This window comes from Tachysurus fulvidraco, chromosome 2 (genome assembly GCF_022655615.1).
Source record: "Tachysurus fulvidraco isolate hzauxx_2018 chromosome 2, HZAU_PFXX_2.0, whole genome shotgun sequence".
Taxonomy (NCBI): Eukaryota; Metazoa; Chordata; class Actinopteri; order Siluriformes; family Bagridae; genus Tachysurus; species Tachysurus fulvidraco.
The window spans coordinates 7014783-7028801 of NC_062519.1; the positions used below are offsets into that span (position 1 = coordinate 7014783).

Genomic DNA, 14019 nt, shown 5'->3' on the forward strand with positions numbered 1-14019 from the left:
TAGCATGTTTTACTACACTTATATTCTGTTGGAAAATGCATACTGTATATCCACATTTTAGTTTTTCTGTTTATGGAACGTGGCTAATCCCCATCTGTCTACCCACACTGGTCACATTTAAATGACCAGTGAAAAGCATGGCCATGCATTGGACAAAGTAGAACTGTTTCTTTTCATCTGTCAGTTAACTGCATTGCGATGTGATGTTTACACAAACTATTTAAAGTTACAATGCATTTAAATAAACTATTGAGCTTTATCTGTAAAAGTATTACAATATTAAAATATTGCCTATTTATTGGTGCTTGCAAAGCAACATTCTTGTTATTGTGCCGGACAAAACTTCGGCGTGCAACTTGTCCCGCAGCTTCTGTCCTAGACGAATGAATGAATCATTGAGGAGAGGTGTACGGAAGCTCAAAATCACTTTTTTCACCCATAGACTTCCATTATAAATTTTGGACGTTTATAACTGTATATACAAGTTTTCGAGCAATTTACTCCAAACTCGACCAGCTGGTTTAGGACCTTACTCCAGACAAAGTAGCAACTTTCAGTAGCAACTTTTGTCCAAAAGTATTGGCACCCCACCGGTTATTAAGTGACGTCACGTGTAGCCCCACCCCCAAAATAAGCGAAATCAAAAGGTTACCACAACATGGACATGTCATATATCAAAACACTCAGCACGATGAGGGGAGCTTGCCATGTGCAAGCACCATTCACATTTTCTTCAGGAAATGTACATTCTAGTATTAAACTATTCTTATCTCCCCAACACTACTTCAACAGAAGCACAGTGTAGGATTGATCTCTTTCCCCCATACAAAGCAAATTGTCTATAACACTTATGAACACTGCTTGAAGATCCCATTCCATAGTTTGTCCCTGTTACTGTTATAATAACTTCCATTCTTTTCTGAATGATTTGAAGGGCTCTGTTCAGGACACTTAAGTTTGACAACCAGCCTTGACAAACCATGTCTTCATGGTACTCACTTTTTGCACAGGGGAGCTGCTATAGTTCCAGGGAGGGAATATTGTATTGCTACAGCATACAAAAATGCCCTGATCAATTGTGGGCTTCCAAATTTTTGTCAACAGATTGGTAAAGGCCAACAAATGAGTAAAGGTCATGTGTCCACAGATTTTTAGCCTTATAGTGTATTTATTGCACCACTGTGTATAAAAACCTACCTGCAATTGTGTAAATTCATGTTCCCTTATTGGGGTAAATCCCTGTTTCACGTCCCTTATAAGATTCTATATTTTGTAATGTACCTGGAGATCACAGAAATAGGTCATATGTATTTAAGGTTGTATAAGTTTAATTGAGCACAGAAACATCACAGCAGGTGAGGTATTTTTTTTTAATACTTTTGAACTATAAAGAAAAAAGCTAACATAAGCCATCAGATAAACACAGAGTTAATGAATCCACCACCACAAATAGAGATCAACTCTCTTCAATTAGCTCGGATTTTAAAGCCATCTTAACTGACAACTAGTCAGAAGAAAAGGTCCTTGATGGGTAGCCCTTTACAACATTGCCAAAATACACCATTATTTGATTCATTATGGATGTTATTCTATGATGGGTGGAACATCTAGGGGCCTTTTTACACCTGGTCACTTCATGTGTTTTCTCTGATCTGATAGCTATCTGATTTGTTAAAACTGTTCAATTTACATTAGGCCACATAAATGCGTATTGGCGAATCGGATATCAATCCCATCTTTCTACTCCCGCCCAGTATGCAAATATATTTTACTTCATTTCCGGGGTAATTGAAATGGAACACGCTTTGGTGTATGCAGTTGCTACAAAAAACAACATTTACTGTTTGCTGCATTTTCGCTGGAGGCAGCAGTGCATTTTAAGTCCCAACGAGACACCTGGGTGAAAGATCGGAACCAGCGCTGGTGGGAAAACGTATTTGTTTATGGCGTGATGCACGACTCCTGAGTCACCTGCGAGTGACGTACTGGGAGGAGTATAGAGTATAGCGCTGACGTATGTGGCTTAAACAACCACATTGTGCATGTGAACCTGTCATTTACACCTGTCAAGTTTCATCTGAAATGCGTCCCAGACCACCTCCTGAAGTGGTTTGTGCGATCGGTTTATATCCGTCTCGAAACCGTTTCGGAGGGCATTTACACCTGGTCTTTTTACGATCGGATAGCTATCGGATCACAGAAAACGCATGAAGTGACCAGGTGTAAAAACCCCCTAGGAGTATTAGCAGCATAAGCCAATGTAGTTTCTCCAAGGAACAAGAGATTTCTATTTAAAAAAAAAATAACACATGAAAGGGCTGTAATCTCTGAACCTGTATTTATCTGGATTGCCTGGTCTCAGAAACCTCCGTTTAGAAAGGTACCCATGTAGTTGCCTGCAGCTGAAAGCACTACATCAGAGCAAAGTGATGACATCTATCTACTCATGGGCCAAACTCCAACCTCTGGCCTAAGCAAGACTATGGGATATTAAAGTCCCTTGGCTCTTCGTTGGTTGATTTTAAAAACAGAAACTTGTTTCAGCTATATTCCATTTGATCTCTACACAGAAGCCTATAATTAACAGGTCATTTCGATTAGATTCAGGAACAAAGAGACCCAGACCATGGCATGGAGAGTAAGTTATACAATGTAGAGCAGGATACACAAGGCAGTTCAAACCACTTAAAATTCAGTCTGCTTGTTTTATTCTGTGCCACAACAGACCTGACACCTTCATGGCTCTTTTCACTCCTTATGCATCAATCATTAGTGGTAATATTTTAATCTATATAACATGTTCATTATGTGTATTCTTTAGATAAGTATAGACAATTTAATAACCACATGACAACAATATTCTTCAAGTTCAATACTAGAAATATAGCTGCGAGCAGCAACCTGGGACTGAGGGTCCAAGTTCCCCTCTGAAGTTGCGCCCTTAGTGGCCAATTATTGCCAAGACACAACAAAGATGAATATTATTATCAGATTTTGTGATTATACTGTACATAGTGCAGCTAAAGGAGCATGAAATGACTATTTTTAAAGAAGAAACTACGGTTAAAAAGAAATGCAAAAAAAAGCAGATCAGGGATGTATTTTGACTAATTTCTATGCAAAAAAAATAACAAAACATATATCAGTCAAAATCTTGACACAAATTAAAAAAAAATGTGAATCTGGTGTGAATTTAAAGAGGTAAACAGCAATTTGACAATTTCATATCACATCATACCTGAACATAGCAGACCTCGGATGTCGGTGAAGTAATATTTAAATACATCAGAGTATGTTAGAACAAGTTATTGCTTAATAATATGCCAAATGAACCTAACTGGCATATATATATATATATATATATATATATATATATATATATATATATATATATATATATATATGGGAACCTGGTGGACGTAGGAATCGAACTCATAACATTCCAATTGATAGCCCAAAACCTTAACGACTAGGCTACCACATCCCGATAGATAGATAGATAGATAGATAGATAGATAGATAGATGGATAGATGGATAAATGGATAGATGGATAGATAGATAGATAGATAGATAGATAGATAGATAGATAGATAGATAGATAGATAGATAGATAGATAGATAGATAGATAGATAGACAGACAGACAGATTCCAAAAGTATAATTGTATGACAGAATTGGTTTGTTTTTCAGTTTAGAAATAATCCTAATATTTCCTTAATAGCTTAATACTGGGGGGGGCATGATGACTTCTGAACTTCTCTATTCAGACTGACTTTATCACCAAATCCCTGCCTCATTATAGAACATTCATTTGACCAACCTTATTTTATTTTCATAATATTCTTTACACCTGTGATTGTGTGCATTTCTGAATGAACATCTATCAAGTTGGAAAAGCCAGTGAAGTAAATAACTAAATCCAGACCCAATCATGAAAATGAGAGTCTGGGAACTCCACATCATTTCAGCAATGTACTGAAAACTAATTTGGTAAAAAAAAAAAAAAAAAAGCTGAATGTTTAATATGAGTGAAAGGCAGGTCTTGCTGGATGTGAGAGTAGGGACAAATGTATTAATGGGGGATTATATAGGATTAGATTAGGGAAAGAGGAATTTCTGATGGACAGGCATTTCAGAGCAAGCTTCTGTCTCTCATATGCTAGTGTTTTACTGAATGACCTACAAATGCAATATATTCAACGCAGCTTTATCTCTAACCATACAAAATTAATAGTGGGTTTTAAATTCGGCAAATGTAGGATTAAATTTTTATTCTTTAAAACTATAGAATATTATTATATTTATTTATATATATATATTTTATATTTCTATATACAAATACAACACATTGTATAAAAAAATACCCAAAAATAAAAATACAACAACAACAACAACAATAATTATATATATATATATATATATATATATATATTCACATGAAACTCCACTCCATCTGACTAACATGGATAATGCATTAAAACAATACAGGGGTATCTTTATATCTAAAATGTTACTTTTCATTCAAGTTGTTGCTAGTAAAAATTTTAATATTACATAAACAACGGAACACAAAATAGATGCATCTTCACCAGTGATCTCAGACTTTTAAATCCCCACTGTCTGTACACAGCCACGTCTGGCTAAGATTTGCTACTAATATTGCAGATAACACAATAACTGGAAACCTTACACTGTTTGGAGTGTCTCTTTCCACATGCTCATTAATCATGCACAGACAGTCTATCAGAGAAACACTGAACACACCAAAAAAGTGTTGCGTGCACACTCTCAGGTTTATATCAGGTTAGATACTGTATAGATAAAGCATGATTTAGCTACATTCACACACAATGAAATTGTAATACGCAATCGAAGATGCTTACACAATCTGTTAAGCCGTGTGTGTGTGTGTGTGTGTGTGTGTGTGTGTGTGTGTGTGTGTGTGTGTGTGTGTGTGTGTGTGTGTGTTTAGCTGTAGAAGGCACTTTGCTTCAGGGTCCTGCTGCAGTCAGTTAATCAGATCAACTTAGTGACCTGAATAAATTGTGCTAAGCTGTTTCAAAAAATAAAAACTTCCCTGAATCATTTCAGCCTGTGTAATGCAATACATTCCATCATTTATCTTCTTCTGAAGCCCTAATTCTTTTAAACCTTTGGTACCCAAGATTCATTGTGACTCCATCAGACATTTCTTCCGTTAGAGACATCTCACTTTCATGAATCACTCACACACAATGTGTTTATGTGTACGTTTCTAGTCTGTTGTTTCCACTACATAACTACACAAAATGCTTTAAATACGGTCCAGACGAAAATGTGGCTTCAAGTCAAATAAAGATAAATAAGTCAAATAAAGTCAAATAAAGATAATCTGTAATCAGAGAATCTCGTAAATTCAGTTAAAATAGAAACCAAGGCTTTTTAATAAAACCAAAAGGCTATGAGAAAACAAACAAAATATTAACTAAACACAGCACATGTGAACACGATGAGACAACAAACCAATGACTGCAGAAGGAGGATACAGGACTAGACCAGACACAAAGGCACATGATGTTCGAAGTCAAAGAAAATCTGACATATAAGAGGAAATGATGACAGGAATCACTTCCTATAGTAATTTTTTCTATAGTAATTTTGTCTGTTAAAAAATGAAATAAAGCTAGAACGATATTGTGAAAGTTTCAAAGTGCCACACTTTCCTGTTTTTTTTACCTTAATTATTCTCCATAATGTTTCACGCTGGTATAGTGGTACAGTGTATAGGTAGTAAAGAATAATACCTAAATCTTTCTAGCCATACACATTAATATAAAAAGGGTATTTTTGGTAGTTTCGATGATCCTGCATGACACAAGTGCTCAGTGCAATGATAAAAAAAATCATGTTGTGCTTCTAGAAAACGTAACACTAAAAAACTTTGGTAATGCTTAAAATGACCATGAGGGGTGGATTCAAGAAGATAAAAAAAACACTACAATGATGAACATCACAGATTTAACCACTAGAGCTCCAATCTTGAATAATCCTTATAATCTGGACTAACGTACCATTAAATCACTTGGATGGAAGCCTGGCTTGAGAGTGCTTCATTAATGCAAGCAGCTGTAACGTTACCCACTAACACACACACACATCCCATTCCATTTTCATGCAATGTACAGACACACAAGGTCCCGAGGGTTATCTATCATCCTGATGTTGGCCAAAAGGAAGCTCTTCTTCATCCTTTAATCTGTCTACAGTAACTTTTTTGAAAGGACTAGAAACATAGACACACTTTCTCCTGTAAGGTTGTAAGGCACCGAGGCTGAGTTAGCATAGCGGTCAGTGTGCACCATATACAGTACGTACCAGGCAACACAACACCAGGATCTGAGTTAAGGTGGAATTTGCCACGTAAGCATTCCTGACTGAGCAACATCGAGCTGCTCCTTTGTGTCACTGATTTCCCAACTGGACAGGAGGGTGATGAAGGGCAAAGATTCAGAGAGATGCTGTTTGTCACCTGCATAATGAGAGCTATTGATTTACCTGTAAGCATCTTGTTTGAGGTGCCTGTATGTGTGCTGATATATGGGAGTCTGAGGGTCTGTCTATATACAGTATAGACAGCTAGGAACTGCAGTCTACTTAAGTTATTACTGTAGATGTACCGTACATGTTGTTCTTCATCAGGTTGAGGTAGATATTTTATTCTTAAATTAATTATTTCTTCTGAATTTTTCTTTTTTTTTCCCTGTTTATTTTTATCTTATTCTGATGTGTGTATTATGTTTCTTAAAGTGTGTGTGAAAATGTCGGTTTTAAGCTTCAAAGACTAGACAATTTCAGGATCACGTCAAAACAGTCTAGTCAACTTCAGTGTATGATGAATGAAGAACTTGGTGGTTGTCTTCAGCTGCTGGTGTGACATTTTCACTATTTACTAGTCCTTGACCTGGTTCGCACTAATAATTACCTCCACAGTAGTCTAGTCTTTTTTGTTGTGTGCACTCTTTAATGTTTAACAGCAAAAATGTTATACGTTAGATTTCCAGTTTATGCAAATAATTTTAAACTCTACTTTGGCTGTTTCCTAGTTCCTTGTCTTTATAGAGTTCTAGTTCATACTTTTAAACCTATTTCTAAATATTTTGAAATAAACTAAATCAAATAAATAGAAAATAAATAAATAGCAAAAATCTGGTCATTTTTGAACATGACAATTTCATGTTTCTAAGTACATTAGTACAAATGGACTATGAAATACTATGAAAAATAAAATACGTTTGAATAATATTTGTTAATTCTATTAGTTTTGATTAATTTTATAATAGGAAATGCTATATACATTTAAGTATATGAAAGATATTTTACTTGCTAAAATGCCATTTTTTGCAGTGTAGGTTATTGATCTTTGTCTTAAATTTATGTCACAGTTTTTGAACTGAGCTATAAAATAGAAGAATACCTTTAAATTAATAAAGGTCTATATGTAAAACAGGCTTTTACAATGTACTACCTACTAAGGCTGCTCACTCTGTGTGACTAACTTCACACTATTTGGATGAGAATTTTTTTATCTTCAGTAACTAGTCAGGGTCGATGTAAATACAGAGAATTTTTTTGTGACCCTTGTTGAGATGCACATACACATTTATATATTTAGGCACACCTATTGGCAATTCAGAGTTACCGGTTCACCTTGGATAAATATAATTTTTATTATAAATTTTTATATTTCTAAAAAGCTGCTTTCAGACAATTTCCACTGTTAAAATCAATAAAATTGAATTGAAATGAACCTACTGGCAGCTTTTTGGGAGATGGGAGGAAACCCGAGAACCAGGAGGAAACCCATACACACAGAGCGAAAACATTCACAGCATCTAGCAAACACTCTTATCCAGAGTGACTTACATTTTTTTATTTCAGTTTATACACCTGAGAAATTGAGGGTTAAGGGCCTTGCTCAGGGGCAAACTTGGTGGATCTGGGATTCGAACCAATGACCTTCCAATCAGTAGTCGAACACCTTAACCACTGAGCTACCACATTACTACCAAATGCAGTAATGTTAAGGCTGATTATGCTGATTTTTTAAGCTAGATCCACATCCACACACCTGTAACCAGCAGTGGCACAACATGCTGAAAATACATCTTAACCATGTAATATACAGCTCTTTGACTACTTGAGAAGGATTCAGCAGAACACAGTTTTAGATCACCCTTAATGCATGTTCTTAATTTTCTGCCTTTTATAGCTTTAGGCAAGTTGAAATATTTAGTCACCGTAGTCAGTTGTGAATTAGAAGCTCAAAGACAGCCCCTTAAAGTACTTTAGGTTGATTAATGACTAGAGAAAGTTGTGTGCAGGGAACTTGAGCTGAATCTGCTTATCACATGATGAGAGTGTGGAGATTTAATAAACCATCAGCAAGAAGGGGTACTGTCTTATAACACTGATGGGTATAATCAAGATAAAGAAACAGATTGTCAGAAGATCTCCATTGTCACAGGACCTAAATTGTGCTCGTCATTCTGTCACATCTGTGCTATCTGGGTTTGAATTACTGTAATGCTTCTACTGAAGTATGGTACAGTAGTAGGGTCAGATGGACCAACAATACTGTCTGCTGTAACTGCCATGTCTAGCCTGGCTCGGGACAAAGCCATGTTTTGTGCCTATCTGTCACTTGGCACCGAGGAAAGGAACGAGTGTAAAACAATACAGTGTGCCAGAATGATATGTCATTCTCCCACTCATGCTTCTCTAGCTCACAGGATTACCAGCTACCATTGTGGTGAACTAAAATCCTCTGATTATTGTTGGGCATGTCTTGCCTTTGTGTTACAAGGTAGAGTGTTAGAAAGCTCAGTGTGCATGGCAACAATTAAACAAAACGATGAGGGCAGGATGTGTGATTTTGTGATTAACACAATAAGTGGTGATTAATTTGTAAGCTTGTTCATTTAGAGGTACTTAGTCAGCAGGTACTGAACAAATATAATCATTTGTAAATACCCCTGTTGAAACTGGCATTCAAAATGTCATGTTCCTCTAACACGTAATGATGTCGAACTGCTTTAAAATTAATCTTGCATTACTCATATACTTCAAATTAATCAACATGGCCCATATGAATCATTAGTATATCATGTAACTACAACGGATCTTTAATTAGTCCCCTGGCTTTCTCCAATAAAAGTCCAAATAAAATAGTAAAATTGCATTAACATGTAAAACAGACAGTTGGATCTCAGGCCGATGGATATGCACAACAAAGCCATAATACATGCTAGGTCATATGAGAGAGAATGTGTACTGTATGAATGCTTGCATGGATTTTTATTCAACTGTGAAAGAAATCCAATGTTCTCTCTGCCATGCTCTTTTAATGAAACTGTGGAGTGTCCTAAACATGTACAGTTCCCTCCAATCTGGTCGCACTAGCATCACATCAGCAATGCTGTCGGCAGTTTGAACCAACAAAAAAGCAATATTAGGTCACCGCTAAGAGACCTGAAGCCACCATCATAAGATCTAGAGCAAATAATACAGAAAATAAGGACAACAGAGCTCTGATCTGAAATGCCACATATAATAAAGTCCTGGCTGAGCCAAGTAGTACAATGAAATACAAAAGAAAACCTATTAAGCTTGGAAATTACCTGGTTACTTGCCAACAGAATTGCCCAACCCTGGCGAAGTGGTGTTTCTTATTCCTGGTTCTTACACAATGTGTTGATCTTTTTAAAGAACATGCTTGAATTATGTGTGTAAGGACAGAGAAGATGGGTAAACCGGGACACTCACTTATACACTTTTACTTATAAGTGCACAAGGTCTCTAATTCAACCCCTTGCTACACTCAAAAGCTTTGATGAGATGAAGAAGAGGTTGTTGAGATGAAGATTCTCTTGACATCAAGTCAACTAATCCCTGTTACATACAGTAAAGAATAATAGTTTTGGTAATATAGTGAAATGTTGCCTCTTGCATTGTTAGAAGCACTGGGAAACTGGTTAGTGATGTTTTATTAAGCCAACTCAATAAAAAAATACAAAAAAGAAAATAAACATGACAGACAATTATATTCGGTAGCTCTGGCTGAGTACATTTCTCCATTATCTTTATTTCATGAGAGAAAATGTACATCTATAGGCCATAAAATCAAGTGCATTAATGAAGCTTGGGCTCTGCAATACAGAAGAACACTGGGCCAGAAAAGCAAGGGTGTTGATGGGTAGCTTGATTATGTTGCTATAATTCTGGGTTGGAAATTGCCGGAAGTGAATCAGCATACAGAGGAGAATGTGAAAAGCTGTTTATAAGTAAAATCATTCACACCTTTTTTTTTTTTTGCATTGAATGCTTAACTGAACTTTGACCAGAACATGAATGCAATTCCATAGGAAATATGATTTTATTATGAAAAACTAGTCCATATACGACTTTTCATTTTACAGCAGAGTGGAGTGGAACCAATATAGCAGCAAATCACATATCAGAAAGCACAGAATGACTTATACTGAGGTCTCTATAAGATATAAATATAATATGGATATATACAGTACAGTATGGCCATGCGGTACAACTGAATACAAGAGTGCAGTGAATTCTGCTTGTTAATTATCCTGATTTATCTTGTGACGTCTCATGAAACATTCCCATCGAGCTTTACTCATGACCACTTTACACTATCTAGCTTAATGCAATTTTACTGTAGAAGTCATGACAAGCTAGTGGCTTACACCATCCAGTTTGTACTTGAGTATGTAGTTTCTGTTTTTTTAGCAGGGTAGTGACATCCCATATTAAAAACTTGTACTAAACAGAAACGACATATTACTGTACCATGCAGTACCTCCCTTGCTGTCAACCATGTATTACATTTCTAACTGCTGCGGTACTCAATGGCTTCGCAATGGCTTCTATCACTTCTGCTTTGTAGCAGTGTTTGGCATTTTACATTTAATTTGTGTACAGTTCTAATGCATTTTACATTTATTAACTGTACACTAGACTCCAATATATTGGGTTTCCTACGGATTCTTCCTTCATCAGTAACATTCTGGTTAGGATTGCGACGGACCAGCACTTGATATAAAAACGTGAGGCTGGGGCTGAGTTCTTTCTGGCTCAGACTGCATTTATATCAGGATATTGGATGTTTACACACTAAAACACTCCCAAGATTTGATTTCCATTCAAGTTCCTTCTGTAGCATAGCATTAGCAGTGATTGAGAAGGTGAATGAATATAAATAAATATAAACAAGGATTATTAGTCGATTACTGACGCTATCATCATATTTCCCCACCAAAATGCCTTTCAAGCCTTTAACACAGTGGGTTACAACTTTTCTGTTTATAATGATTTGCATTCGGAGGAAATGCGACAATCAACCCAGTAGCACATTGCAGATATTAAAAAGCTAGAAATCTCCAATGAAGGTGCCTATGTGTCATTAAGTGTGTGTTTATTCATTTGCCCAACATCATTCCCTGCTGAAAAATCCAGCATAAACCAGCAATTTTGCAAATTAATCTTGGCTCAAGCTGGTATAGTGCTGGTATAATGCTGGTCAGTGCTGGTATAGTGCTGGTATAGATGGGTGGCCAGCATAGTCATGGTGTTTTCAAGCAAAACGGGGCTGGTGTAGCTGGTTAACCAGTATGATCTTGCTGGAGCTTTATGGGAACAACCTTTATTTTTACTTGTGTATATTTCTATGTAACACATTAATATAAGATTAAAACACAATATGTTGGAATATATTTAATTATAAAGTTATTTCTTTAGCTATCTCTTTTGAATAAAGAACTGAAATAACCAAGCTCAAAAAGCTTTGAATAACAAAGAATAAAAACATTTAAAAATCGTTCGTTAGGGATTAAAGTGTCTCCACAAATTAAATATAGTAATACCAACAAATGTTGACTTCCCGGGGCTCCATGAGGGAAGCAGCATATATCTTTATATATTTTATATATATAAAATCCATTTGTCTCAATTAAGAAGTAGTTAAGTTTTTTTTTTTTTTTTTTTAGTAAAGCGGTAATGTACAGATATATTACCCAGCATCAGCGTTGCTATGCAACCTTTAAAGCAACTATGTTCACGAAGGTAAACGAAGGTAAATGTAGTTCCTGCACTTTCCAAAAATAAATCTTGCAATGTTTTCGATTACATTATATACCTTACAGTGTTTAGCGAAATTAGTATACGTGCACGTGTTCCAGATCATCATGTTTTTGCCACCGTAATTAGGATTTTGTTTAGGGATAAATAAAAAGCTTCCGCTTCTACACGACGAATCTGCTGATCACTGGGAATCAGAATGTTTGCATACATGAGGTACCTGGATGATGGCTGCACAGCAGTTGTTTCAACTAGTGAAATTAAGGACTTTAAGTATGAGGTGTTTGACCAAACTCAGGTTTATTGGGTACTATGGAAGCAAGACTTGTTCAGGGCACAAATACTAATGCTTAAAAGGTATGTAACTTAAGCAGTAGCTGTTTTATCGTAACTCGTTCACTGCACAATATAAACAAATGAGTGATATATAGTTTTTTCTTATTTTGTTTCTATAATTTTTCAGAGAATAAAGAAGACATAGAGCAGGAGTTGTCTAAAGGCAAACGACTCCGGGTAACACCTCTTAAAAAACATGGTCATCGCCACCACATACTACTTGTTACTCGCTAAAAGAGAGAGCGGAAGCTAAGACCAAAAATGTGTGTTGTAAAGGTTATATTGTGTAACGTTATTTGTGCACGTGTGTATATTACAGTGTGATGGATATTACACTGGATGTGTGTGTGTGTGTGTGTGTGTGTGTGTGTGTGTGTGTGTGTGTGTGTGTGTGTGTGTGTGTGTGTGTGTGTGTGTATAAAGCCATGTAAATGATAGGAATATCCACAATGTTTTTCTTTATTAAAAAGGGAAATGCAATTTTCTCTAGAAAATTGTCTTGGTCTTTATTTAACTAGGAATGTGCATTAAGAAATGTGATATGTTGCAAATGGGTTTTGTTGTGGTCTTGCTGGGATTATACTAGCATCATAGACAACATATGTTGACCAGCTCACCAGCATCCCAAGCTGGTCGGCCAGCACACCAGCAACCAGCACTTAATGCTGGACCAGCATACCACCATCCCAAGCTGGCCCCAGCATGCAAAACATACCTTATGGTGGACCAGCAATGCTGTTTTTTTTAGCAGGGTTATTGTCAATGATGAGACATTCTGATATAATGCATTGCTCAACTCTAACAGTTTCTTTGTCAAGCTGTTGCGAGTTAGCCTCCACTCTAATATCGCTCATATCAGCCATACAAAGACCACTCCTGAAGCAGGAATATACCTTAGGAATAACTCCAGTCTAGCAAGTCTTGTCTCCTGGGGTTGTCCTGAATCTTAAATAAAAATCTTTCGTCTGCTGTAATTCTGAGCTTTTCTGTTTTATTTGTTGTTTTCACCTTGAATTATGGTACACTGACTGTTGTAACCTATCCAACTTGTCTCAAGGCTGCTTCCTTTCCTTTTCATGATTTAGTCTTCTCTTCCCTCTGTGCTTGCTCCAGCCTCTGTCTCTTTCTCTTTCTCCTATCTGAGTGGGTTTTTGGCTCACCGTGGCGTTTTCCAGTCAGGCATGAATGGGAGGCTGAAGCTCCGTGGCACATTCAGGGGGCCGCCTGCTTGCAATCTGTCAGCCTGCTCACCCGCCATGCCAGGGCAGTGTTTACTAATGAGGTCAGTGCCACTTGTCCACATTGACCAGGGCTTCAAGGCTCTGGCCAGGTACACTTTTCCATTCTCTTTATTTCATGAGAGCCAAATGTAAAAATATCCACCCACGGAGCATAAAATCAAGTACAAGGAAGAAACATGGGCTTTGCAATACAGAGGAGTGCTGGGCCATAAAAGCAAATAGTATTATAGTAGAGTTGCTATAATTCAGGTTTGGAAATTTCTAGAAGTGAAAATGAATGTGAAAAGCTCAAATCAGTTAAATATGGCTGTG

The 14019-nt window shown here is 36.6% G+C and overlaps 1 protein-coding gene across 6 annotated transcripts in view; it reads right to left on the reverse strand.

The window, feature by feature from the left end:
• Nucleotides 1-14019, reverse strand: part of dock3 (dedicator of cytokinesis 3) — a 204521-nt gene that overhangs the window by 169496 nt on the left and 21006 nt on the right. The window lies entirely within an intron of this gene.